At 41.4% G+C, this 25,662-nt stretch overlaps 1 long non-coding RNA gene across 1 annotated transcript in view; it reads right to left on the bottom strand.

The window, feature by feature from the left end:
* The window catches only part of LOC129459847 (uncharacterized), a 68,738-nt gene extending 43,387 nt beyond the window's left edge, over window positions 1-25,351 (bottom strand). Inside the window, exons 1-2 of the long non-coding RNA XR_008650088.2 lie at window positions 25,321-25,351; window positions 11,341-11,405 (exon numbers count right to left, since the gene is read on the bottom strand). This is a non-coding gene — a long non-coding RNA (uncharacterized lncRNA). The remainder of the gene's footprint in view (window positions 1-11,340; window positions 11,406-25,320) is intronic.
* Between the last annotated feature and the right edge of the window lie 311 nt (window positions 25,352-25,662).

The raw sequence follows: 25,662 nt of genomic DNA, 5'->3' as shown, positions 1-25,662 counted from the left end.
AGCTTTGTCCCAGAACCTAGTGACCCAATGCCCAGTTCCAGTGTTTCTATTTTAACAACGCTGAATAGAGCTTTCTTATTTGACACATTGCAAACAAACACGTTGAGAAGACAAAAAAAAAAAAGCACTGAGGAGACTACAAATAGATTTCACCTCCCAGGCCAACCCTGATCACTCTGAATCCTGTGTTGAGAATGGTTCTGAGACCATTTCCAAGTTTGGAAGTGGTGTGATCTATAAGAAATGCCTATAGAGGGCCCTGAAAGCAGCAGCAGTGGGACACAGATCATGTATCTGTCATCTTTAAGCTACAGATGTATTAGACACACATAAAATCACAGAAGTGTAACATCGGTGTTACTGTCACCTAAGAATTGATGCCATCTGTAGTATGTTGTTCTTTGGTTATCAGTTGCTCCTTGAACCACACACCTGCCCTGCATCCAGAAAGGTATTGCCTATAGTATTTTCTCACATTAAGCCTGCATTAATTTGTTTCTGTACTATCTGGTTTGGCCGATGTTGCTATAATTTTTTTTTAATATCTGGGGTCTTTGTATTTGCATAATCTTGCCTGAATTACACTGCTGGGTTGGAGAAACATCTCTGGCTAACTAGAACAACCAATAACTTGTTTAAAATTTTCACATACTTTGCATTTGTTATCTTTAATTTACAATCACTTGGCTCAGTTTATTCTGTGCAATCTCAACCCACTAAGCTATGCCAACCTGTGCCCATTCCCGTGCTCACTGTGTATGCATCAATTTCTCAAGGTAGCAGTTTGGCACCTGCTCCCTTAAAATAAGTCCAAGGTCTTGGAGTCCTTTAAGAATACAAACTTGCACAGACAACTGCCAAGTCAATGACCTCTCTAACTTTGAAACATTGGCCACCTGGCTCTGATAATCACAACAGCCATACAGGCCACTGATTCCTCTCTGTGTCTCACTGTTCCAGCTCTGCCTCTGAGGAGGGGCCACCCCATAACGTGGGGCAAGGAAAATGAACTTCTAGGCAAATGGCCAATAGATGTCCATAATAAACTGACCCATTTCAAAGCTTTCCCCTCTTAATTAAAATTACTGCTACCTCTGCAGAAAAATCCCCTTTGGACCTTCAAGTTCTTTTTAGATTCTTGCTTTTCTTTGGGTGGATAATGGGCTACAGCTTCAGCTTCCCTTTAGGGCTCTCACAAGTGAAGGGAGACAAAAAGGAGACAGGAAAGGAATTTGATAGGTGGTGAAAATGCCTCCCCTTGTGCCAAAATTGTGCCTGCCTTCATCTACTGTGCCTCTGGTCTCAGGCACCAACCATATCCTGACCTGCACACATAGGAGGCCTGGAGGGGGCAGAAAGACTTTGTCACAGCAGGTAGAAAGCAGATGGAGCTGTCCCTTTATATAGGTATAGCTACTTAGGTACTCTCTTTCAGCCTCTTTCTGGGCGTTCTATTATTTAAAAAAAAAAAAAAAGACAGCAACCATGAGATGAGCCATCACCACTACCACAAGAAAAGGCAAATAACTGAGGGAACTTTATGAACATAAAATAGATTATCAAGTAAAACTTAAGAATACAACTAATACATCTCTAGCCATTTGGTGGGTATCCTAGAAGGCAGCTCCTGGACTGTCACATAAGAGAGAGATTGACAAGCCATTGTCGGAGTTGAGAGACGGTTAGCTAATCTCATACAGAGAAAAAAAGAAGTATGTTTCTTATGTTAAATAATTTGCCTTATTGCCTGCCATGGGGGAAAAAATAACATTTTGTGTTTCTTTCATTTTTTAGCCACTTTCGATAAGTACAGTCTTAAATTCCCATGATTGGGTTAAACCATTATAAATAGGCCTCAGAAAATCCACTCTGACTTTTAGACCCCAGCACTTACATTCAGAAATTTCTTTTCTCCTTTCTAAAAATTTTTTTAATTGCTTTTTCAGTTTCTGAGTTAGAGTTTCTCTTTTACATAATTTCTAGGACAAGTGATGGAATGTTTGTAGGAAAAAGAATGCAAGGTTGTTGTGTCAAACTGAACAGAAGCCCTAGAATAAATACCTATTGGTGACCTTAGAGCCAGTCAACAATCCCAGGCACTAGGGAGGAGCAAATATAAATGTGACAATCTTAGAAAATGCTGTTCTAAAAATTGATCTATTTAAATATGTTTGCAGTATGCTTATTCGTGCTTAGGTCATGCATCTTATTCAAGTCACAAGCAAATAAATACATAATGCTCATCAGATCTCCAAGAGATGGGTCTGTATAGCACTTGCCCTCTCAGAGGAGGTAGTTGTAGGCTTGTTGGAAGAATAATTTGCCTTAAATTATGCAAGTAGTTGATTGAACACGTTGTTCTTATGAGAAGGAATAAAATAAAAATACTCGCTTATTGTAACCTGGTTCTAACGAGCCTTAACCTTTAAGGGAAGAGTGTTATCTGCAAAAGACACAACTATCAAACCAGAATTCATATCCTGAAACTTGAATTTTAATAAAAAGGGAGTATGCCACTTCTCTAAATTGGGAATGAACATGATTTTTCTTTTTTCTTTCTTTCTTTTCTTTTTTTTTTTTTGAGACAGGGTCTCACTCTATCATCCACGCTGGAGTGCAGTGGTGTGATCTCTGTTCACTGCAACCGCCACCTCCCGAACTCAAGTGATTCTCAAGCCTCAGCATCCTGAGTAGCTGGGATTACAGGTACGCACCACCATGCCAGGCTAATTTTTGTATTTTTTGTGGAGACAGGGTTTCGCCATGTTGACCAGGCTTGTCTCGAACTCCTGACCTCAAGTGATCCGCCTGTCTTGGCCTCTCAAAGTGCTGGAATTACAGGAATGAGCCACCACGCCCAGCCCATGAGATTTCTTTTTAGGGGGTACACTTTTACTGCTTCCATTTGATAATAGTCTAGGAAACTCTGCAGTTGACATTCATATGCATGGACTGTGTGCAGAGGTAGAATTCCATCCTTTATTCCTAAACCCAAGGTCTCAGTGACAGCATTTAATCCTTCTGAGTGTTAGGCACTAGATTATTGATTTATTTGGCTTAAGGTGTGTTTGTGTGTGTTACAGCTGAATGCATAGATTGTAAGCTCCCTACAGGCAAAATATAATTCACATTTTACAATTCAGAGGTGTTTATTATTTTTGATAATGATAATTATATGTCTTCAATATTCTACCAAGTACTTCCATCAAAAGTTTTGAAAGAGTTGCCATAATATGGTATTAAATCTTCAAAAGACTTGGCTTTCTTTTATTTTCAACAACTATTAGTAGAAAAATCCTCAAGGCCAGACAATGGGACAAGCGCCCAATTTAGTAATAAAGACAGGAAACTATTTATTGGGGATGATATAAAATAATTTCCATAGGCCCATTATAGTAAAGAGCCCAAGGCTGGTATGAGGAAAGCACGAATAGAACTCTGCAATGAAACTAAACTACAGGTAAAACTCCAGGTTGGAATATAAACGTTCTTTCTTATATCTGACATGAGGGTAAGATTAAAGAAAGGCTGGGCGTTGAGTTTCTGTTCTTCTTTAGCGTACTCCAGTATAAGGCAAGAAACATTCACATACATATGCAAAAAAAGGAAGGGGATTCTAACTGCAGACTCCCTGGCATCTAAGTCTCAGATATTGTTGGAACAATAGGAACCCGTCGATACCATCAGACCTATGAGCATAGTTGTTTTTGCTTCCAAGATCTACTGATGTCACAGCTTGTGAGGTGTGTGACTGTGCACTTTCTAAATACAGGCTGCCCTCTTACTGCTGTCTTACCTAACAAGGCTCATTGGTAAGATGGCAAACACAGGAGGCCAGTAAACCCCTGCAAAATAAGATCTACATTTTTATCTCGTCTGTCCTTTGACTCTGCATGACTTGAAGAAACTGGGTAGTAGATTCTGTTGAGAAGTTTTCCAAATAGGAAGAACAAGCCAAGCAAAATAAAGAATGACCTTCCTTTCAAGAACCTTTTTAAGTATTCACTTGAAAAAACACCAAGGCATCCTTCCTCTACTCTCTCCATTCCTACTCCAACCGCAGCAATTGCCTGTCTACAGAAATAACCCTTAAGAAGTGGTTGGGAAATGAATGTGACGCCTGCCATCCTGGGCTGGTGCTCACTCACTCCCCATAGTCTGGAAAGTCTTGGTCCTCATAAATCTCATGTTGCTGTGTCCTTGCCGCCATGCCAATGTTCTATTTCAAGGTCTACTACTCTGTCCCTACATAATAAAGAGTCATTAATTATCCCATGTTCACACTAGTCATCATTACTGGGGTCTGACTTTCAAGTCTGACTTAGCATTTCATCTGGTAACAGCATTTTAGGGATCAAACTTTCTTAGATTTACATTCCAATGGCAATATTACCATGTACTCAAAATGCAAGTAAGTCCAACTTTTAACAAATAATACTCTCACTGTTACTTAGCAAATCAAGAAATAAACATTTTAACAGCTGAAATTTTGTCTGTTACAGCTTTTTTAAATAGAAAAAAACTGTCTATTAAAAAATAAAAAATATTGTTATTATTAATTTGATTTTTTTAAAAATGCTGTTAATGCTAGAAAGGATGTAAAAGTTGCACAACCCTTTTACAATTGTAAAATCCTTTGATTTCTTAGATGTGAAAACTTTCATAGTAATAAGACATTATTTAATAAAAATGGAGAACCCAAATTGATACACTGTTATCAATGAGCCTGTGACTCTTGCGTGAATGAGTGAAAACCACTCTGTATTTGGAGATCTTTCTGCCAGGGATGCTTATTTCTCTTCTCATCTGAGGTCTGGTGGTTGATGGAATAGACAGAGACTGCCCAACTATGGCCACAGGGTAGGATTCCTCTGCAGAATAAAGAGAACTTGTGGACCAAAAGAGAAGGATTCCTCCTAGATCAAGCCTCGCTGGAAAATTCCACTTTAATCCATGAATCAAAGGGAAAAACTGGAGCCAGCCCTGTCTGAAAGTCTAGCAGTTCCTAACCAGTGCTGAGCCTGTGCAACTCACAGTCTAGTAGGAGGTCGCTGTGGCATCAGCTGACAAATTGAGTCTTGCTTAAAACAAATTCTGTCGGAGTCATGGTGATTTCTTGGTTCTTCCAGTACTTGAGGAGGACTTCAGAGAAAAGGCAAAAATGCTGAGCATGAAATTATTCTGAAGACACGGAACGCATGGAGAAAGAGTCCCTACTCCCCACTCCTGAAGCAGGAACTCTTGGCTTTTCAATTTCGTATTCTCCATCCAGAGAAATTCCCAAGGAGGCACCACACTCCCAGTTCTCCCTTTTTCCTTGCATTCCCAACAGCTACACAGAACTAAGAAAAGGCTGTCATTGGGAGGGTGGAAGAGAAGATCTTGAAATACTCATCACCGTGTTTTCTTCCTTTTCAGCACTTCCTGCCCTTTCTCCTAGTGGGCAGAAGGATCCACTTGGTCTGAAGAAGAATTAGAGTTGTTATGACTGGAAGGCCGAGGGAAAGGAAAAGTTATTGTTTTGAAGTTTTGTTTCCACCCAGGCTCAGGACAAAAGGCAGATCAGAGAGTTTCTGCTCAAAGATTTGTGGGCGGCCACTACCAGGCAGGCTGCTGTGAGTCTGGCTGGCTCCTGTCACGAGCACACGGCTCTGCCCCCTCACTTGTTTTTTTCCTTGGGGCTGGGCAGGGGCCTCCCATGACCCATTCTCACATTGCCGCAGATGATCCTCCATGACTCCAGAATGCTGAGCCCATTTGATCGCCCCTTGTGGATGGCCTTTGTGTCAATAACCCACGACCCTTACAAAACCTAACTCCCACCCCCGGAAAGAGAAGGCTGAATCCTTGACCCCAGAGGGTGGTGGTAGTGAGGTAAGAGATCCAGCAACACTTGGTGAGTGGGGCTGGTAGATTGGGGGTGGGAGAGCTTACCTCCTAACCTAGCAAACAGTGATGTTTCCGAGAAAGACATTTTGAAACAACAAAAAAAGTTTGTGATGCCTGTGTTTCTAAATACCTAAGGATTCTGTGAAGATGCTTGCTATGTTGATTGTGATCCAGCGGTAAAAGTCATGTTTATTGCTGGCCTCCATTAACTGGCCTGTGCCAGGCCAGCACTGCATACTTCTAAAACATTTCATTTAATCTTCACAACAGCCCAGTGGGGGTAGATAGTATTTTATGGACGAGGAAACAGACTCCAGTGCTTCTGATCTTAACCTCTAGGCTACATTATCTCCCAACAAGACTGGATGATAGAGAGTAAGGATGATACATTTCTTCAAATATTCAATTTCCTAAAATAGATCTATTTTATGATAGATTCTGTTTTAAATAAATATAAAATGCTACATTTTCAGTTGGCAGTGGCAAGAGAATGGCAAGGGAGATAGATTCTTCATTAGTATTCAAGTTCTCTCCTTTCCAGGAGAATTTGCTGAGGAATTCCCTTTACATATCACAAAAAGGGTAGTTCTCTGTGGGACCCTCCCACTTCAACACATTTAGTACCACAGAATGAATGGGGAAATAAACTACCTAGGTCTTAAGGCTGATTTTAGGAGATGTGAGGTATTTTCAAATTAGGTCCTTCAATGCTTTTTTTTTTTCTCCTCTGTATGTAAAGCAACATATTTCTGCACCATTTAAGAGAAAAGAAAATGAGTCAGTGTGAGCTGCCAACAGCTGGCTGACAACCTTGAGCACTGGGTGGGTTGGAAAGCGTCCAAACTTTGCATAAGGAGTTCATTTTGGGTTAGTTAAAAAAAAAAAGGCGGGAGGTGGGGGAAGGAGTTGGCTCAGATCCTGTTCTACAAATTCAGGAACAAGGAGTTGAGATTTCCTTCAGAAACTGCTGGAGGGTGGCTCTGCAGGTCCGTTTGCCAAACACTATTTGACATCTGCTTGTTTCTCTGCCTGATACAAGAAGAACCGTTAACTGTCCAGGTTTTTCCTCTGACAAGCCAATGATTCAATGCAGCAGTTGAACCATGTGAAGGTTAATTCCCTCTTTCTCTATATCCCTTTTAGAAAGATCTATTATTTCTACAGACTTCAGATTTTTTTAAGCTTCTTTGTCTTCTTCCTCTTGAATCTTACTCACCCTCACTTTGGGTTTAGCTTATTAGGCTGAGGCTAAGTTCAGTAGCATAATAAAAAACTTCACATTCGTTAAAGAATTAAATCCTCTTAGTTCTCTAATGTGTTTCACCTTTCCAGAGTAGTAAAAATGTCATGTTTCAAAACAGGAATAGCCATTTTTAGTTTCAATGTAACAAGTGATCAATGTAAAAAACATTAGACAATGCAGAAAGGTATAAAGAAAAAAGTAAAAATCAACTGAAATTCAACCACTGGAGAAAACTAATCACCGTTAACATTTAAATATATATGCTTTCCATCTTATTTTATTTTTCTTACATGGGTAGTTATAAGTTATTTGGTAATCTGATAATTTTTACATATACATTGGATATATTTCCATGGGAATACAACAGATCAATATCACTGTTTTTAAGAGGTGCACAGTACTTCAATGTATAAATGTTCATTGACTCATATTAATAGACATTTTTGCTAATACAAATCATGCTGCAATGAACTCCCCTGTACATACATCCTTGCCCACTTGTCCAATTACAGCAGGTCCTCACTTAATGTCCCCTATAGGTTCTTGGAAATTGTGACTTTAACTGGAACAACTTTAAGCAAAACAACATATAAGGAAACCAATTTTACCAAAGGCTAATTGATATAAACAAGAGTTAAGTTCCTACAGCATATTTCTGGTCACTAAAATATCAAGCTTCTAAATAAAGACCCCAAACACTTGTAATATTAAACATTAAAATAAATGTGAGCTGTACATACATTTTTAAAAGATTAATAAAAATAAGTCAGGTCATTTTTTACCCAGTTATTCCAGTTCAGGGTCTTGGGTGACCAGAGCCTGTCCTGGCAGCTCAGGGTGCAAGGTGGGAACTAACTCTGGACAGGACATCATCCTATCGCAGGGTGCACTCACACACCCGCCCACACCCACTCAGACCGGGACCATTGAGACAAGCCAGTTCACCCATTATGCACAGCTTCGGAATGTGCGAGGCAACGGGAGTGCATGGACAGAACCCATGCAGACATGGGGAGAATGTGTACACTCCACACAGACAGTGGCCCCGGCAGGGAATCAGTATTTTTTCTTGTCAATGTTGCAAGAAAATAATGTTGAATGACAGACAAAACATTATTCTAGGACCTACTATATTTCTTTATAAGTTTCTCTGAACGAATTTTGCTAGATCAAGTTATATATATATATATTTTAAGACCTTTGATACACAGTGCCAAATTGCCCTCCCATAGAAAAGCTGTACTTGTTTAGTCAATCTCACTGATTTTGTAAGAGTGTGGTTTTTTCCTCCTACTCTTACAAATGCTGGGTATAAGCCTTTTTTCCCAATTGAAAGATAAAAATTGGTACCTCCGTATTTCATTTTCCTTCTTTAATAACAAGGTTGAATATGCTTCTGTATGCTTACAGCTATTTATATTTTTTCTTTTTTGAACTCTCTGTTTTTTCTCGCGTCCATTTTTCTATTGTGATTTTTCATATTTTCCTTCCTGATTTGTAGAAACTCATTACATACGAAGATGAGATCTTCTGGGCTGTATTTCAGAAGCTTTATTGTCCCATGAGATGTTAATAGGTGAACTGAGGGGAAAAAAGACTTCCATGGTCAGATTTAACACATCATTTCCTAAACTTCATTGACCATGAGGACTTTTTTCTTTTTCCTCACAGAACACCCATTGGCATGGTTCAGGACACTGGTGTTCTGAGCACTAACATTCGAGAAATTGTTCTGTAAAGGAGATTAATGCTTTATCTGTTACATATGTGGTGTGATTCCCCCTCCTCTGCCAGTCATTTGTCCTTTCCTCTACATGATTTTTTTTCACACAGCTTTTAATTCGTGTATTCAAGTCTCTCAATATTTTCTTTTGTGGTAATATAGAAATAGGAACCCTGAAGTCATACTTGTCTGCTTTGAATCCTGGCACTACCACTTGTTGGGGCCTTTGGAAAAATTACCCTCTCCGTGCCTCAATTTTACCATCTAGAAAATGAGAAAAATTAATGTTACCAAAGTGATTGTGAGGATTAAATTACTTGATAGAAGTAAAGCACAGAGTATTAGATGTTGTTGATGATGATGACGGTGGTTTACTTTTTGGATTATTTAGAAAGTCTCTCCCCTTCTCTGTTGTAAAAAAAAATTGCCCATTATTTTATTGTCATATTTTTATGGAAGTTAATTTTGATATGAGCTATGGACTAAATAATTTTCTCTTTTCCCCAATGCTTAGCCAGATTCTTCCATTGCAATTAACTGATTAATGCTCCCCTCATCATATACTATTACTTTCTTTTTCTGGGTCTTTCTCTTCTGCTCAGTCTATTCTGATACCAAGGCCCCTTCTTTCCTATTCCTTTTCAGAACATTCACAGCTACATTTGCCTAAATCAAGGGCACATGTTGGATTCCCTCTGGGAGTTGCCCCAACAGACCCTTGGTAGGGGAGGGGGGCCTGCAGGGTGGGATCCAGGTGTCTCTGACACAGGTGAGAAATGCGGATCCTACAGACTGTGAATTTTAACTGACACTGTGCCCTGTTCATCCCCATGTGCTGCTGAGGCCTGGTGTTGAGGGACAGCCTGGAGACTCTCTTAGGAACATTTAAACTCCAGTGTTGTTCACCAAATCACAGAAAAAGTGAGATCCTCATACTCTACCTTGTCCCTCCTCATTCTGCTGCGCCAGTCAAAATGACCTCTAAATGACCAGAAAAGATTTGATTGGGGGCAGAGGGGATTCTAACCTGACACATCCTAAGCTATGGAAAGAGAGCCAACTGGTCTCAGTTGATAGGAAGATTTGATACTGGGAGGCTCCATGAAGGTGATACTGGAGCACCATTGAGGATGTTTCACTCAGAGCTGAGAGTCCTTGGGTTGCCTGTCAGGCCCAGCACAACCTTCTCCTTTTCTGCACCTCATCATCTCTTGCTCAGTCGGTTCCAACCATAATGGTCTCTTTGCTGTTCCTCAAACATGCTCCCACTTTAGGACATTTGCACATGGTTTTTCCTCTAGAATGTTCCTCCCCACATACCCACATAGCTTGTTCCCATGGAAGCTTAAGGCTTTTGTTCCAATGTCACCTTGTCAGTGAGGCCATCCCTGACCACTCTGTTGAAAGCTGTGCCTGGAGATCCTCAACCTTTCTTGCCTTATTTTTCTCCACAGTGCCAGTCACTGTCTGACCATCTATTTCTTCACTGTATTGTTGATTGTCACTGTCCCCTAGAATGTGAGCTTCGAAGAGCCTACCTTCTGTTGGTTTCCTGCTGTACTCTCAACACCTAGAACAGTGCCTGGCATATATAGGACTCCACTATTGTTTGTAGATGGAAGAGAAAATGAGTGTATCGATCAGGTAAAGTCACTTGCATGATACTTCATGATGTGTCCAGGCCTAGTAACAATAGCATGTTTTCTGAGAATGTAGGCTGACTTAAAGAACTCTGGATTTTCAAGCTAGCCTCTACAAATAAGATATCTCTAAAGTGGGGAGAAAGGCTACTGATATGGTTTGGCTGTGTTCCCACCCAAATCTCATCTTGAATTGTAGCTCCCATAATTCCCACGTGTCATGGGAGGGACCCAATGGGAGGTAACTGAATCATGGGGGTGGGGTTTTCCTGTGGGGCGGGGTCTTCCTGTGCTATTCTCATGATAGTGAATAAGCCTTTCACGGTTTTATAAAGGGCAGTTCCCTTGTACATGCTCTCTTGCCTGCTGCCATGTAAGATGTCCCTTTGCTCTTCCTTCCTCCATCTTCTGCCATGACTGTGAGGTCTCCCCAGCCATATGGAACTGTGAGTCCATTAAACCTCTCTCCTTTATAAATTACCCAGTCTCAGTTATATCTTTATTAGCAACATGAGAACAGACTAATACAGCCGCATCTCTCAAAAGCGAGAACAGATATATGTCTGCGGTAACATCTTTTATTTGATGCCCTAGCTTCATTCCTAGGCTGCCACAGAGCCACTCAAAATGAAATCCAAAATCAAACCACAGTGAGATACCACCACACACCCACCAGTATGGCTACAATAAAAATGCAGAAAATACCAAGTGTGGGCGAGGATGGGGAGGAACTGAAACTCTCATACACTTTGAAAAACTATTTGGCAGTATCTTCCAAAGCTGCATGTGCATATATCATGACCCAGCATTTTCACTTCTGCATACCACCCAACAGAAACACCTACCTATGTCCAGCCAGAAGACAGGCAGGCACAATGTTCACAACAGCACTGTTTGTAATGGCCAAAATCTGGAGCAAAAAATGGAGAAAAATAGTAAAATGGATTTTTTATGTGGTATATTCACACATAGGCTACACAATATATGAAATGCATGATCTATGACCACATGCAATGATATAGATGAATTGAACAAACATAATGTTGCACCAAAGTCAGACACAAAATTGTATAAACTGTGAATATGCTTCCAACAGTATAAGATCTATAAACAGGTAAAGCTATCCATGCTGTTAGAAATCCAGAGTGACTAGAAAGGAGGATTAAGGAAGCTTTGGGATGCTGGTAATATTCTGCTTCTTTTTTTTTTTGAGACAGAGTCTCGCTCTGTCGCCCAGACTGGAGTGCAGTGGCGCAATCTCGGCTCACTGCAAGCTCCGCCTCCCGGGTTCACGCCATTCTCCTGCCGCAGCCTTTCCAAGTAGCTGGGACTACAGGCGCCCGCCATCACGCCCTGCTAATTTTTTTGTATTTTTAGTAGAGACGGGGTTTCACCGTGGTCTCGATCTCCTGACCTTGTGATCTGCCAGCTTCGGCCTCCCAAAGTGCTGGGATTACAAGCGTGAGCCACCATGCCCAGCAATATTCTGATTCTTTACTGGGGTTCTGGTTACACAGGAATATTTAGTTTTTGATAATCCATCAAGTTGTACATGCATATGTGAAAATTTCTGTCTATATAAATGTTTTAAAAACTAGGTCCATGTATCAGAACCACCAATTGGAGTTGCAGGCCGCACATTTGCTAAAGCTGCTTGTTACAAAAAGCTGAAACTATTCCAGGATGCACTGCTCCAGTAATTGCGGTGGAGGTGGGTGGGAGGAGGAGGTGGGGGGTGGGGAGGGAACCTTCTGACCCTGGCTGGGTTGCACCTCTGAGATGCTGCAAGAACGAAGAATGGTAGGGGCCAGGTGTAGATGGAAGAAGGCAGCTGGTAGACAGCCTCGGGCTTTCTGAGGTATCTGAGGTCTTTGATGGCATCAAGGCAAACACTGCCTCCTCAGGGATCTAGAACTAGAAATACCATTCGACCCAGCCAATCCATTACTGGGTATATACCCAAAGGATTATAAATAATGCTGCTATAAAGACACATGCACACATATGTTTATTGTGGCACTATTCACAATAGCAAAGACTTGGAACTAACCCAAATGTCCAACAATGATAGACTGCATTAAGAAAACGTGGCACATATACACCATGGAATACTATGCAGCCATAAAAAATGATGAGTTCATGTCCTTTGTGGGGACATGGATGAAACTGGAAACCATCATTCTCAGCAAACTATTGCAAGGACAAAAAACCAAACACCGCATGTTCTCACTCATAGGTGGGAATTGAACAATGAGAACACATGGACACAGGAAGGGGAACATCACACACTGGGGACTGTAGTGGGGTGGGGGGAGGGGGGAGGGATAGCATTAGGAGATATACCTAATGCTAAATGATGAGTTAATGGGTGCAGCACACCAACATGGCACATGTATACATATGTAAAAAACCTGCAAGTTGTGCACATGTATCCTAAAACTTAAAGTATAATAATAATAAAAAAATTAAAAAAAAGAACAGTAAAGACTCTCCAGCCAGCATTCCTGAGTGCCAACAGCCACAAGACTGTGCAGGTCTAATTTCTAATCAGATATGAAGGGAAGGAGAATGATCTCTGCTGATAAACCGAGTCTGGAAACTTTGTTATAGAATGCAGTAGAAAAAAAGACAGGAGAGAGGGAAAAACATATGAAGTGGTTCTTAAGTAATTTCTAAGAAGGAAGCTGCAGCAGGAACTCTGGCTACATACCAGAGATCACCCTCTTATTTCTTTCACTTAATAACATTAAACAGGAAAAGAAGGAATGCAAATTCAGGAACTTCAAGGCCACAATAGGGCACTGAGGACCAGCGTAGAGGAGGACTCATCCTGCACCAGACCTATAGGCATGGACTATACCTTGCCCATGGTGCAAATTAAGCTTTAAGGATCACACTTGCTAGCATTGGAGAGGTTAGGGGGTCGGGGAGAGGTGGTACCTAAAGAAGGAAAAAGATGACTATCTGTGTTAGGCCATTCTTGCATTGCTATAAAGAAATACCTGAGACTGGGTGATTTATTTAAAAAAAAAAAAAAAAAAGAGGTTTAATTGGCTCACGATTCTGCAGGCTTTACAGGAAGCATGGTGCTGGCATCTGCTCAGCTTCTAAGAGGTTTCAGGAAACTTACAAACATGACGGATGGTGAAGGGGGAGCAGGCACATCACATGGCAAAAGCAGGAGCAAGAGAGAGAAAGGGTGAGGGGAAGTACCACATATTTCTTTTTTTATTTTTATTTTTATTTTATTATTCTTATACTTTAAGTTTTAGGGTACATGTGCACAACTTGCAGGTTTGTTACATATGTATACATGTGCCATGTTGGTGTGCCACACCCATTAACTCATCATTTAGCATACCTAATGCTATCCCTCCCCCTTCCCCCCACCCCACAACAGTCCCCGGTGTGTGATGTTCCCCTTCCTGTGTCCATGTGTTCTCATTGTTCAGTTACCACCTATGAGTGAGAACATGCGGTGTTTGGTTTCTTGTCCTTGCAATAGTTTGCTGAGAATGATGGTTTCCAGCTTCAACCATGTCCCTACAAAGGACATGAACTCATCATTTTTTATGGCTGCATAGTATTCCATGGTGTATATGTGCCACGTTTTCTTAATGCAGTCTAACATTGTTGGACATTTGGGTTGGTTCCAAGTCTTTGCTATTGTGAATAGTGCCGCAATAAACATATGTGTGCATGTGTCTTTATAGCAGCATGATTTATAATCCTTTGGGTATATACCCAGTAATGGGATGGCTGGGTCAAATGGTATTTCTAGTTCTAGATCCCTGAGGAATTGCCACACTGACTCCACAATGGTTGAACTAGTTTACAGTCCCACCAACGTGTAAAAATGTTCCTATTTCTCCACATCCTCTCCAGCACCTGTTGTTTCCTGACTTTTTAATGATGGCCATTCTAACTGGTATGAGATGGTATCTCATTGTGGTTTTGATTTGCATTTCTCTGATGGCCAGTGATGATGAGCATTTTTTCATGTGTTTTTTGGCTGCATAAATGTCTTCTTTTGAGAAGTGTCTGTTCATATCCTTTGCCCACTTTTTGATGGGGTTGTTTTTTTCTTGCAAATTTGTTTGAGTTCATTGTAGATTCTGGATATTAGCCCTTTGTCAGATGAGTAGGTTGCAAAAATGTTCTCCCATTCTGTAGGTTGCCTGTTCACTCTGATGGTAGTTTCTTTTGCTGTGCGGAAGCTCTTTAGTTTAATTAGATCCCATTTGTCAATTTTGGCTTTTGTTGCCATTGCTTTTGGTGTTTTAGACTGAAGTCCTTGCCCATGCCTATGTCCTGAATGGTATTGCCTAGGTTTTCTTCTAGGGTTTTTATGGTTTTAGGTCTAACATGTAAGTCTTTAATCCATCTTGAATTAATTTTTGTATAAGGTGTAAGGAAGGGATCCAGTTTCAGCTTTCTACACATGGCTAGCCAGTTTTCCCAGCACCATTTATTAAATAGGGAATCCTTTCCCCATTTCTTGTTTTTGTCAGGTTTGTCAAAGATCAGATAGTTGTAGCTATGCGGCATTATTTCTGAGGGCTCTGTTCTGTTCCATTGGTCTATATCTCTGTTTTGGTACCAGTACCATGCTGTTTTGGTTACTGTAGCCTTGTAGTATAATTTGAAGTCAGGTAGCACGAGGCCTCCAGCTTTGTTCTTTTGGCTTAGGATTGACTTGGTGATGTGGGCTCTTTTTTGGTTCCATATGAACTTTAAAGCAGTTTTTTCCAATTCTGTGAAGAAAGTCATTGGTAGCTTGATGGGGATGGCATTGAATCCATAAATTACCTTGGGCAGTGTGGCCATTTTCACGATATTGATTCTTCCTACCCATGAGCATGGAATGTTCTCCCATTTGTTTGTATCCTCTTTTATTTCATTGAGCAGTGGTTTGTAGTTCTCCTTGAAGAGGTCCTTCACATCCCTTGTAAATTGGATTCCTAGGTATTTTATTCTCTTTGAAGCAATTGTGAATGGGAGTTCACTCATGCTTTGGCTCTCTGTTTGTCTGTTATTGGTGTATAAGAATGCTTGTGATTTTTGCACATTGATTTGTATCCTGAGACTTTGCTGAAGTTGCTTAACAGCTTAAGGAGATTTTGGGCTGAGACAATGGGGTTTTCTAGATATACAATCATGTCATCTGCAAACAGGGACAATTTGACTTCCTCTTTTCCTAATTGAATGCCCTTTATTTCCTTCTCCTGCCTGATTTCCCTGGCCAGAACTTCCAACACTATGTTGAATAGGAGTGGTGAGAGAGGGCATCCCTGTCTTGTGCCCGTTTTTAAAGGGAATGCTTCCAGTTTTTGCCCATTCAGTATGATATTTGCTATGGGTTTGTCATAGATAGCTCTTATTATTTTGAGGTATGTCCCATCAATACCTAATTTACTGAGAGTTTTTAGCATGAAAGGTTGTTGAATTTTGTCAAAGGCTTTTTCTGCATCTATTGAGATAATCATGTGGTTTTTGTTTTTGGTTCTGTTTATATGATGGATTAAACTTATTGATTTTCATATGTTGAACCAGCCTTGTATCCCAGGGATGAAGCCCACTTGATCATGGTGGATAAGCTTTCTGATGTGCTGCTGGATTTGGTTTGCCAATATTTTATTGAGGATTTTTGCATCAATGTTCATCAAGGATATTGGTTTAAAATTCTCTTTTTTTATTGTGTCTCTGCCAGGCTTTAGTATCAGGATGATGCTGGCCTCCTAAAATGAGTTAGGGAGGATTCCCTCTTTTTCTATTGATTGGAATAGTTTCAGAAGGAATGGTACCAGCTCCTCCTTGTACCTCTGGTAGAATTCGGCTGTGAATCCATCTGGTCCTGGACTTTTTTTGGTTGGTAAGTTATTAATTATTGCCTCAATTTCAGAGCCTGTTATTGGTCTATTCAGAGATTCAACTTCTTTCTGGTTTAGTCTTGGGAGGGTGTATGTGTTGAGGAATTTACCATTTCTTCTCGATTTTCTAGTTTATTTGTGTAGAGGTGTTTATAGTATTCTCTGATGGTAGTTTGTATTTCTGTGGGATCGGTGGTGATATCCCCTTTATCATTTTTTATTGCGTCTATTTGATTCTTCTCTCTTTTCTTCTTTATTAGTCTTGCTAGTGGTCTATCAATTTTGTTCATCTTTTCAAAAAACCAGCTCCTGGATTCAATTATTTTTGAAGGGTTTTTTGTGTCTCTATTTCCTTCAGTTCTGCTCTGATTTTAGTTATTTCTAGCCTTCTGCTAGCTTTTGAATGTGTTTGCTCTTGCTTCTCTAGTTCTTTTAATTGTGATGTTAGGATGTCAATTTTAGATCTTTCCTGCTTTCTCTTGTGGGCATTTAGTGCTATAAATTTCCCTCTACACACTGCTTTGAATGTGTCCCAGAGATTCTGGTATGTTGTGTCTTTGTTCTCATTGGTTTCAAAGAACATCTTTATTTCTGCCTTCATTTTGTTATGTACCCAGTAGTCACTCAGGAGCAGGTTGTTCAGTTTCCATGTAGTTGAGCAGTTTTGAGTGAGTTTCTCAATCCTGAGTTCTAGTTTGATTGCACTGTGGTCTGAGAGACAGTTTGTTATAATTTCTGTTCTTTTACCTTTGCTGAGGAGTGCTTTACTTCCAATTATGTGGTCAATTTTGGAATAAGTGTGGTGTGGTGCTGAAAAGAATGTATATTCTGTTGATTTGGGGTGGAGATTTCTGTAGATGTCTATTAGGTCCACTTGGTGCAGAGCTGAGTTCAATTCCTGGATATCCTTGTTAACTTTGTCTCATTGATCCGTCTAGTGTTGACAGTGGGGTGTTAAAGTCTCCCATTATTATTGTGTGGGAGTCTAAGTCTCTTTGTAGGTCACTAAGGACTTGCTTTATGAATCTGGGTGCTTCCTGTATTGGGTGCATATATATTTAGGATAATTAGCTCTTCTTGTTGAATTGATCCCTTTACCATTATGTAATGGCCTTCTTTGTCTCTTTTGATCTTTGTTGGTTTAAAGTCTGTTTCATCAGAGACTAGGATTGCAACCCCTGCCTTTTTTGTCTTCCATTTTCTTGGTAGATCTTCCTCCATCCCTTTATTTTGAGCCTATATGTGTCCCTGCATGTTAGATGGGTTTCCTGAATATAGCACACTGATGGGTCTTGACTCTTTATCCAATTTGCCAGTCTGTGTCTTTTAATTGGAGCATTTAGCCCATTTAAATTTAAGGTTAATATTGTTATATGTGAATTTGATCCTGTCATTATGATGTTAGCTGGTTATTTTGCTCGTTAGTTGATGCAGTTTCTTCCTAGCCTTGATAGTCCTTACAATTTGGCATGTTTTTGCAGTGGCTGAGTACCACTTATTTCGAAACATTCAGATCTCATGAGAACTCACTCACTATGGTAAAGACAGCACCATGCCATGAAGGATCCACCCCCATGACCCAAACACCTCCCGCCAGGCCCCACCTCCAGCACTGGGGATACAATTCAACGTGAGATTTGGGCAGGGACAAGCATGCAAACTATATCACCATCCCGTAACATCCTATGGCTGTGGAAGGGAAGGGAATAGGCAAAATTGGTGGTTGAATTTGGTTGACAATCAAAACTCAGTGGACAACCCCTTTTTGGTATCCCAGTGTTAGAAGCCACTTGGAGAAGGTTGGGAAGCTGAATCGGCCCAGGATTTGTGTGGTCTCCAGCCTTCCAGGAAGTAGATCATGCTGGAAAAAACTTCAGACCTCAACCCACAGGATCTAGAAAGGCCAGGATGGAAGAAGCCACAAGGAAAGGAGATACTTAGAGCTCAGTGGTGCTGGTTAGGGAGTCTTTAAGGACACTTGAGAGCCAGCACCTGTGCCCTCATCCTGGCTTCAGATTCTGTGGCCTAAGTGCTAAAGCCTCCCGCCCACTCCTACAGATGTGAATGAGAGTCAGGCAAAAACTGGTGGTGGGTGTGGGAGTCAGAGGAGAGAAGAGCACATCAAACCCAGGGTATCTGTGAGAGGGAGCTGGATCCATAGGGCCTGCTCTGCAAGTCCAAATGCAATTGCAACACATTTGGGCAGTTACCGTCGCTACCTATGTGCAGAAGGCTACACAAACAGGAAGAGGAAATATTCAAGCACTGGCTCATTCATTTTAACTCCAGAGAGTGTCTAAAACAGATCCCCAAGAGCACGGAAAGTTTCGGTTTTGTAGCCAAGCAGATAAAGATGTGGCTAAGGAGAGTATTCTAAGCCAGATGCCAAGTGTATGCCCTCTGTGAGTGCAATGTGCATTGCCCGTGGGCCTAGAGCATTCTAGAATAGATATGCAAAATACATGACCACTTAGGGAAAGTTGAGATGAGTCACTCTTTCTAAGAGTAACCATTTAAAACATCGCACTTAGTATCGCTGAGCCCCATAGCACCTGCACTGTGAAGAATAAAATTTCAGATAAAATTTAGACTTGCATGAACAATTGTTTTTTTTAAATAGACAGCAAAGGAAACTCGAACCCAAATTCTAGATTCAGAATGCCCAACACTGCTTACCAGAGACAATGGTTTTTGGTTCAGGTTTTAAAAAGTGATAAGTATCAGATTCAGATGCTAAGAGGCACAAGGAAAAGACAGTTTTGCTGCTCACTCAGTAGATTTTCTCAGTTTTAGACAAAGGTCACAAGGGATCTTGGGGGCTCCAGACACTATCTAGTAATTGATAAAAAGGATGATCATGATATGAAATATCTGGAGTGCTAATTTCTTTAGAAACCAAATTATATAAGACCTTTGAGGCATGTGAACTTTCATTCTCAAAGTTCAGAACTGCCTGGAAGAATCAGAGTTGACATTGTTCATTTTTAAATACTGTACAAGTTCTGCTAAATGGCTAGCATCATAATGGGGTAAGAGCAGATCCTGAGTAGATCTTTCCTAGCACCCCTTAGCCATTTCCCATGAACCTTAGAGAATCAAAGACCTATAGGCTTAGTGGATACTAAGAGAGATTTGAGGATAACCATGCCATTAAGGCAAAGCCCTTCTCTGACCTGACCCAAGCATGTCAGGCCAGAGACAGTAAGAAAAGGCACCAGAAAAGGCATTCCATGGATAAAAGAGAAGCCATGGCCCTCCACCCTTTTGAACACTTTGAAAACTGAAAAGGGAAAGACTGTAAGCAGATGCTCAGGGCCTTCATGACCCCTTTCAGCCAGGTTCTTGCACTAGTATCAGCTAATCAAGTCCTTTCCCTCAGTTTAAACACATGGACTCCTGTACTGAGCGCTCAGGAGCTGTGCTTTCTGACATAGCAGGAAGATATCGGGAAGGTAGCTAAATTCTACTGGCAGAAGCTTAAACTATGTGAGATCCAGTATCAACATCCTGTTTACAGATCAGAGCCATTGGCCCATAGTTAGGCAGTGAGACACCAATTCTAGGAGGTGTGTATACAAGGTAGAGGGGTGATCCACAGAAGCCTCCCCTCTGTGCTCTCCAGGGCCAAGCAAGACATGACAGGAAAATAGAGGGTGGTCGTTTTGGTTATACAGATGCTGCATCTCTTGAAGGAGTCAGAGGCATGTGAGATTCCTAGGGTCCTAAGGGGTCTGAGTTCATTTATGCCAGAAAGCTTGGGCTTTCCAAGATAAGGCCAATGGTAGCTCTCACTTATGTGGCTCTGGTAAACCTAACTGCTCCAGCCAGGAGGGACGAGATGGAAGCTTAGCATAGGACATGATCAAGGAAAGAAACCTAGGACCTCTGAGGTTGAACTAGACTAGTGGTTTTTGTTTTTGTTTTTTCAAGTAAATTTGAATTTTGCACTGAGATGGGCACAAATTAGAACAGCTTAAGGGTGTATTATTAAAATGAGTGCTGAAATATTCTCTATGAAGACACTTTCCCCCAAGAATACTGTGGTATGGTTTTGAAGACCTCATAAGGCTTGGGATGGAACATAGTATGTGAATGTTGCAATGCTTTACACCTTCTGGAAATCTGTAACTGGAGGGCAGAATTCTGGTGGAGGGTTCTACTTGTAAGTCTCACCCTAACAGTGTTGGTGGTACTTAAAATAATAAATTGAAAAAAATTATATTAAGTTCTCTAAACTGAAATTGCGAAACATATGTCACCATCCATACCTGTGAGCATTATCCATGTGCCTTTTCCTTGTCTGTCCTGGGGATCTTGGAGAGGCCTCCCTTGTTTTTCAAATGAATCATATAGCAGTTTATTCCTTGATCTCTAGTTCCACAGTTCCTCTCCCCACTTCCCTCAGTATCTTTATTTCCCTTCAAATTTCACTTTACAGGTCCCTTCATCTGATCAGTGAGTTTCTTGCCAAACATATATATTTCAAGACCTTCTGGAAGTACCTTGCCAATAACCCATTGCCACATCATTATTGCCAACTCTTCATTATTCTCCACATTCTCTTTTCAATTTCAAGGATAACAATATCAATCAATGTGGGCCTAACCTATGTTTCTTAAAGCCTCTCTGGACTGGGGTTTTTCAAAGGATCACACTAAACCCTTAATTACTTCTCTTTTCTTGTACTCCCTTCTCTGCTCTTGTCCTGGAAGAGAGATCATGACAAGGGATAGCTCATAGTGAAGGAGCCGCTCCTTGGCTGACAAGAGGCTCTCCTAATCCACTACAACAATTAGTCTCAATCCTGGCTTTCAAATAGAAGCACCGGGGGAGCCTTTAAAAAATTACTGATGCCTGGGTCCTATCCCACACCAACTAAATCGGGAACTCTTGGGATGAAGCCCTAGGGTTGGTATTTTTTAAAACTGCAGTGTGATTCTAATGTGCACTCAGTTTCAAAGCACTGTTACGAGCTGTGGTTAGCCATGATCCTTAGCTGAGCATCTATTTGCAGCCAGATGTCAGCCCACACAATCAGGGCATAGAGGAGTAGCACAAAGATTCTCCAATCAAGTTATTCAATTCACCCACTCACTGCTTCTTGCCTGCTTTGCCTCCCCTACTCCGAGCCAGGGCTCCTTTTATTAAAGCAACTCCTAAGAACACAGGAACGCTCTCTACCCCTTGCATGAACTCCTCTGCAAATCTCTTAGGAGTTAGCACTTCAATCACTATCATTCATTCAGAAAATGTAAGTCATCTTTTTTGCTTTGAGTTAATCATTTCCCATTTTCCCAGGTGATTCAGAAATCCAGTGCTCACTGACAATGAGTGGGTAGATGCGTGGGCCTACAGACCTGCCTCGCTGTTCCATTAACAGCGGAACACACTTTGAGAGGCAACTGACAATGGAGGCAACAATAACAACAAAAGCAGTATTTTTCCAATCATAAAAAAAGAAGTCTGTTTCTGAAAACACAGTTTGATTTGTTTATATTTCTTGCAGTGTTAAAATGCTCAGTCAGTTCTAACCTTGTTTGCATTAATCCTCTTTTCGGAATTTGCACATTTGTTTTCAAAGCATTGGGTTGGAGCATTTTGCTGCTACATGGAAATCATATCAGCAATCGTACTCAGAACATGAAATGAACCTGCACGTAGAGCCCACGCCATTGTAATGTCTGCTAACCAACTGATAAGCACATAGGAAGAGCATACAAGAATTAGAATAGAGAGTCATTGAGCCAACAAAGGTTCACTTTCTAAGAATCATCATCTTCTGAGGTTACTGGTTAGTACTCTCAACAGCCATTGCAGTAGAGGCTAATTCATTCATTCACATATTCAAGAAATTTTTCCTTGGACATCTACTGTATGCCAGGTACGATGCTATGAGTTAGGGCTAGACTAAGGAATAAAACACAGTCTCAGCCCCCAAAGTCTACAGTCTTCAGCTAATCATATAAACAAATAATGAGCTTTGCAAAAGCTTCTCCTCTCATTGGTATGCTCTTCTCCCATCTCTTTGTCTGGCTAAATTCTATTCAACCTGCTAGATCTTGAGTAAGATGTTTCTTTATCTAAAACAAGGGTCCCCAACCCCCAGGCCATGGACTAGTACCGGTCTGTGTCCTATTAGAAACCAGGCTGCATGGCCGGGCGTGGTGGCTCACGCCTATAATCCCAGCACTTTAGGAGGCTGAGATAGGTGGATCACCTGAGGTCAGGAGTTCAAGACCAGCCTGGCAAACATGGTGAAACCCCATCTCTACCAAAAATACAAAAATTAGCTGAGTGTGATGGCAGGCGCCTGTAATCCTAGCTACCTGGGAGGCTGAGGCAGGAGAATCACTTGAACCCGGGAGGCGGCAGTTGCAGAGATTGCGCCACTGCACTCCAGCCTGGGCAACAATAGCAAAACTCTGTCTCAAAAAAAAAAAAAAAAAAAAAAAAGAGAAGAAAAAAAACCAGGCTGCACAGCAGGAGGTGAGCAGCAGACCAGTGAGCATTACCACCTGAGCTCTACCTCCTGTCAGAATAGCAGTGGCATTAGATTCTCACAAGAATATGAACCCTATCGTGAACTGTGCATGCGAGGGGTCTAGGTTGCACGTTCCTTATGAGAATCTAATGCCTGATGATCTGAGGTGGAACAGTTTCATCCTGAAACCATCCCTCCCCTTGCCTATCAGTGGAAAAATTGTCTTCCACAAAATTGGCCCCTGGTGCCAAAAAAGTTGGGGACTGCTAATCTAGAAAATGCTCCTTGACACCTCAACTTAGAGTTAGGCATCCTTTCTAGGTATTTCCATAGCAACAGTGCTTACTCCTATCTGAGGACTTTGCATTTTGTATTGTAATTACTTGTTTATTTATATCCTCTCACTAGGCAACGAGCTACTTAAGGATGAGAACTATGTCATGTCCATCTTTATATCCCCAATGACTAGCACTATGCCTAGCACCTATTAGGAACTCAATAGATAATTGTTGAATGAATAAGTGAATGAGTGATTGAGGTATTCATAGGGTATTATAAGAACACAGAGAAGAGACACCTAAAGATACTTCCTGGGAGAGGTAGCTGCTAGGGGAAGTTATAAATGGTTAAGTCTGAATTATCCAGGATTAGGCTGGTTGGACACTAGAGACAGACATTCCAAGCAGAAGGATAGCATGAGAAAAAGAAAGCCACAAAAAAAAAAGAGGCATGGCAGAAAATGCCCAGCAACATGTGGAGAGGACACATGCTAAGACAGCCATAAGGTCATGAGGGATGGAAGGTTCCAACCAAACCAGACTCAAACTCCATTCTTCCCTTTGTTCCCATCCAAATAAAAGAATGAACACACATATCAGAGGAGTCCTAGGAGCTGATCTCCAGGGTTTACATACTGGTTGCCAACATATTACATAGTCCCTAAGTCACAAACCATGCCAAAAACTCTCCCTTGATACAAGAACTATGTCTTACCCTGCCCTGTGAGATTCAGTGCATGGGACCCTCCAGGGAAAATGTGCCAGGTCATCTTCTTAATACACTCTTTGCAAAAGGTTTCTGTCTCTTATTACAAATGGTGGTAAAACACCTTGTTCGCTTTGGTAGGCTCACCTTTCCTCTGCCCAGCTTCTTCCTAAAACCTAGCTCCTTTTGTTCAACCTGAGCAACCCTTAGGAGAGCATATTGCCTTATTTCTCCTTACTCCATTGTTTTTAGTTTTTTTGTTTTTTGAGATGGAGTCTCGCTCTGTCGCCCAGGCTGGAGTTCAGTGGCACAATCTCGGCTCACTGCAACCTCTGCCTCCCGGGTTCAAGTGATTCTCCTGCCTCAGCCTCCTGAGTAGCTGGGACTATAGGTGTGCACCACTATGCCCAGCTAATTCTTGTATTTTTTAGTAGAGATGGGGTTTTACCATATCGGTTGGTCTCGAACTCCTGACCTCGCGATCCATCGCCCCCCCTTCCCCCACCTCCCAAAGTGCTGGGATCACAGGTGTGAGCCACCGCACTCAGCCCATTGTCTTTTAAAATATTAATTTCAGTGATTTCATCATTTACATTCAATGCAACCAATATACTATTTAAGGTAATTCCAGAGCTTCAGTAAAACATCTCTGATTACCCACTTCAAGTAAGAAATTCTAAGAAGATCAGCTGATAGAGTTCAGTCATTAATTCATTCAACAACTATTTAACACATCTGTGTCAAGCACTGTGCTGGAGTCTGGAAATTCAAAGATGAATGAGAAATGGTCTCTATCCTTAAACTGTCTGCAGTGTGGAGGAAGCTCTAGGATGGGGAAATTGCTTATGTGGGGCAGTGCCGAGGCCACTGCTGACCTGCCTAAGCCAGCACTTCAGGTTTATGCAGGTCCCTGGATCAGCAGTACAAGCATCACCTGGGAACTTGTTAGAAATGCACATTCTTGGGCTCTTGGTACAAACCTAAGGAATCAGAATAAGAGAGTGAGGCCCAGCCACCTAGGTTTTAACAGGCCCTCCCAGGAATGCTGAGGCTCCCTTTGGTTTGGGAATCTCTGGTCTAAGCTCTGTTCTGAATCACACCAGGCCTATATGGAGGGTGATTAGCCATTCCCAGCCTTCTTCTCTACAATCCCCCCTTCTCCTTTTAGGAGATTAAGGGGAAACATCAATCCACAGTGACTACCCAAAATGAAGTAAAAATGCTATTTTCTCACATAATAGCAACACATGACACTGCTCCCAAATCACAGAGATGGTTTTATGAAGATCACTGTGGTATGGACTAAATCGACCAGAGCCACATCAGCATCAACACAGAGGGAATCAGAAAGGATAATATCATCATTGTCTCCTGTATTAGCCTGCCCTCACACTGCTATGAAGACACACCCGAGACTGAGTAACTTATGAAGAAAAAAAGGTTTAATTGACCCACAGTTCCACATGGCTGGGAGGCCTCTGGAAACTTACAATTGTGGCAGAATGCAAAGGAGAAGCAAGGTACGTCTCGCATAGGCAGCAGGAGAAAGAGCCACAGGAGAAACTGCCGCTTGTAAACCATCAGATCTCGCGAGCCCTCCCTCACTATCACGAGAACAGCATGGGGGAAACCGTCCTCATGATCCTCCCAATAGCCCCCAATCGCCTCCCGCCAGGACCCTCCCTCCACACGTGGGGATTACAATTCAAGATGAGATTCCGGTGGGGACACAAAGCCAAACCATATCATCTTCATTCTCCCCCCGGCACTTGAGGGGAAAAAAGAATCATATCAGCTTGACTATTCAAAAAAGAAGCAGGAGCTCCAGAGTT

The sequence above is a fragment of the Symphalangus syndactylus genome, chromosome 13, assembly GCF_028878055.3.
Source record: "Symphalangus syndactylus isolate Jambi chromosome 13, NHGRI_mSymSyn1-v2.1_pri, whole genome shotgun sequence".
In the NCBI taxonomy this organism is placed as follows: Eukaryota; Metazoa; Chordata; class Mammalia; order Primates; family Hylobatidae; genus Symphalangus; species Symphalangus syndactylus.
The sequence above is the reverse complement of the archived record's forward strand: the minus strand, read 5'-3'. Positions and strand labels throughout refer to the sequence as shown.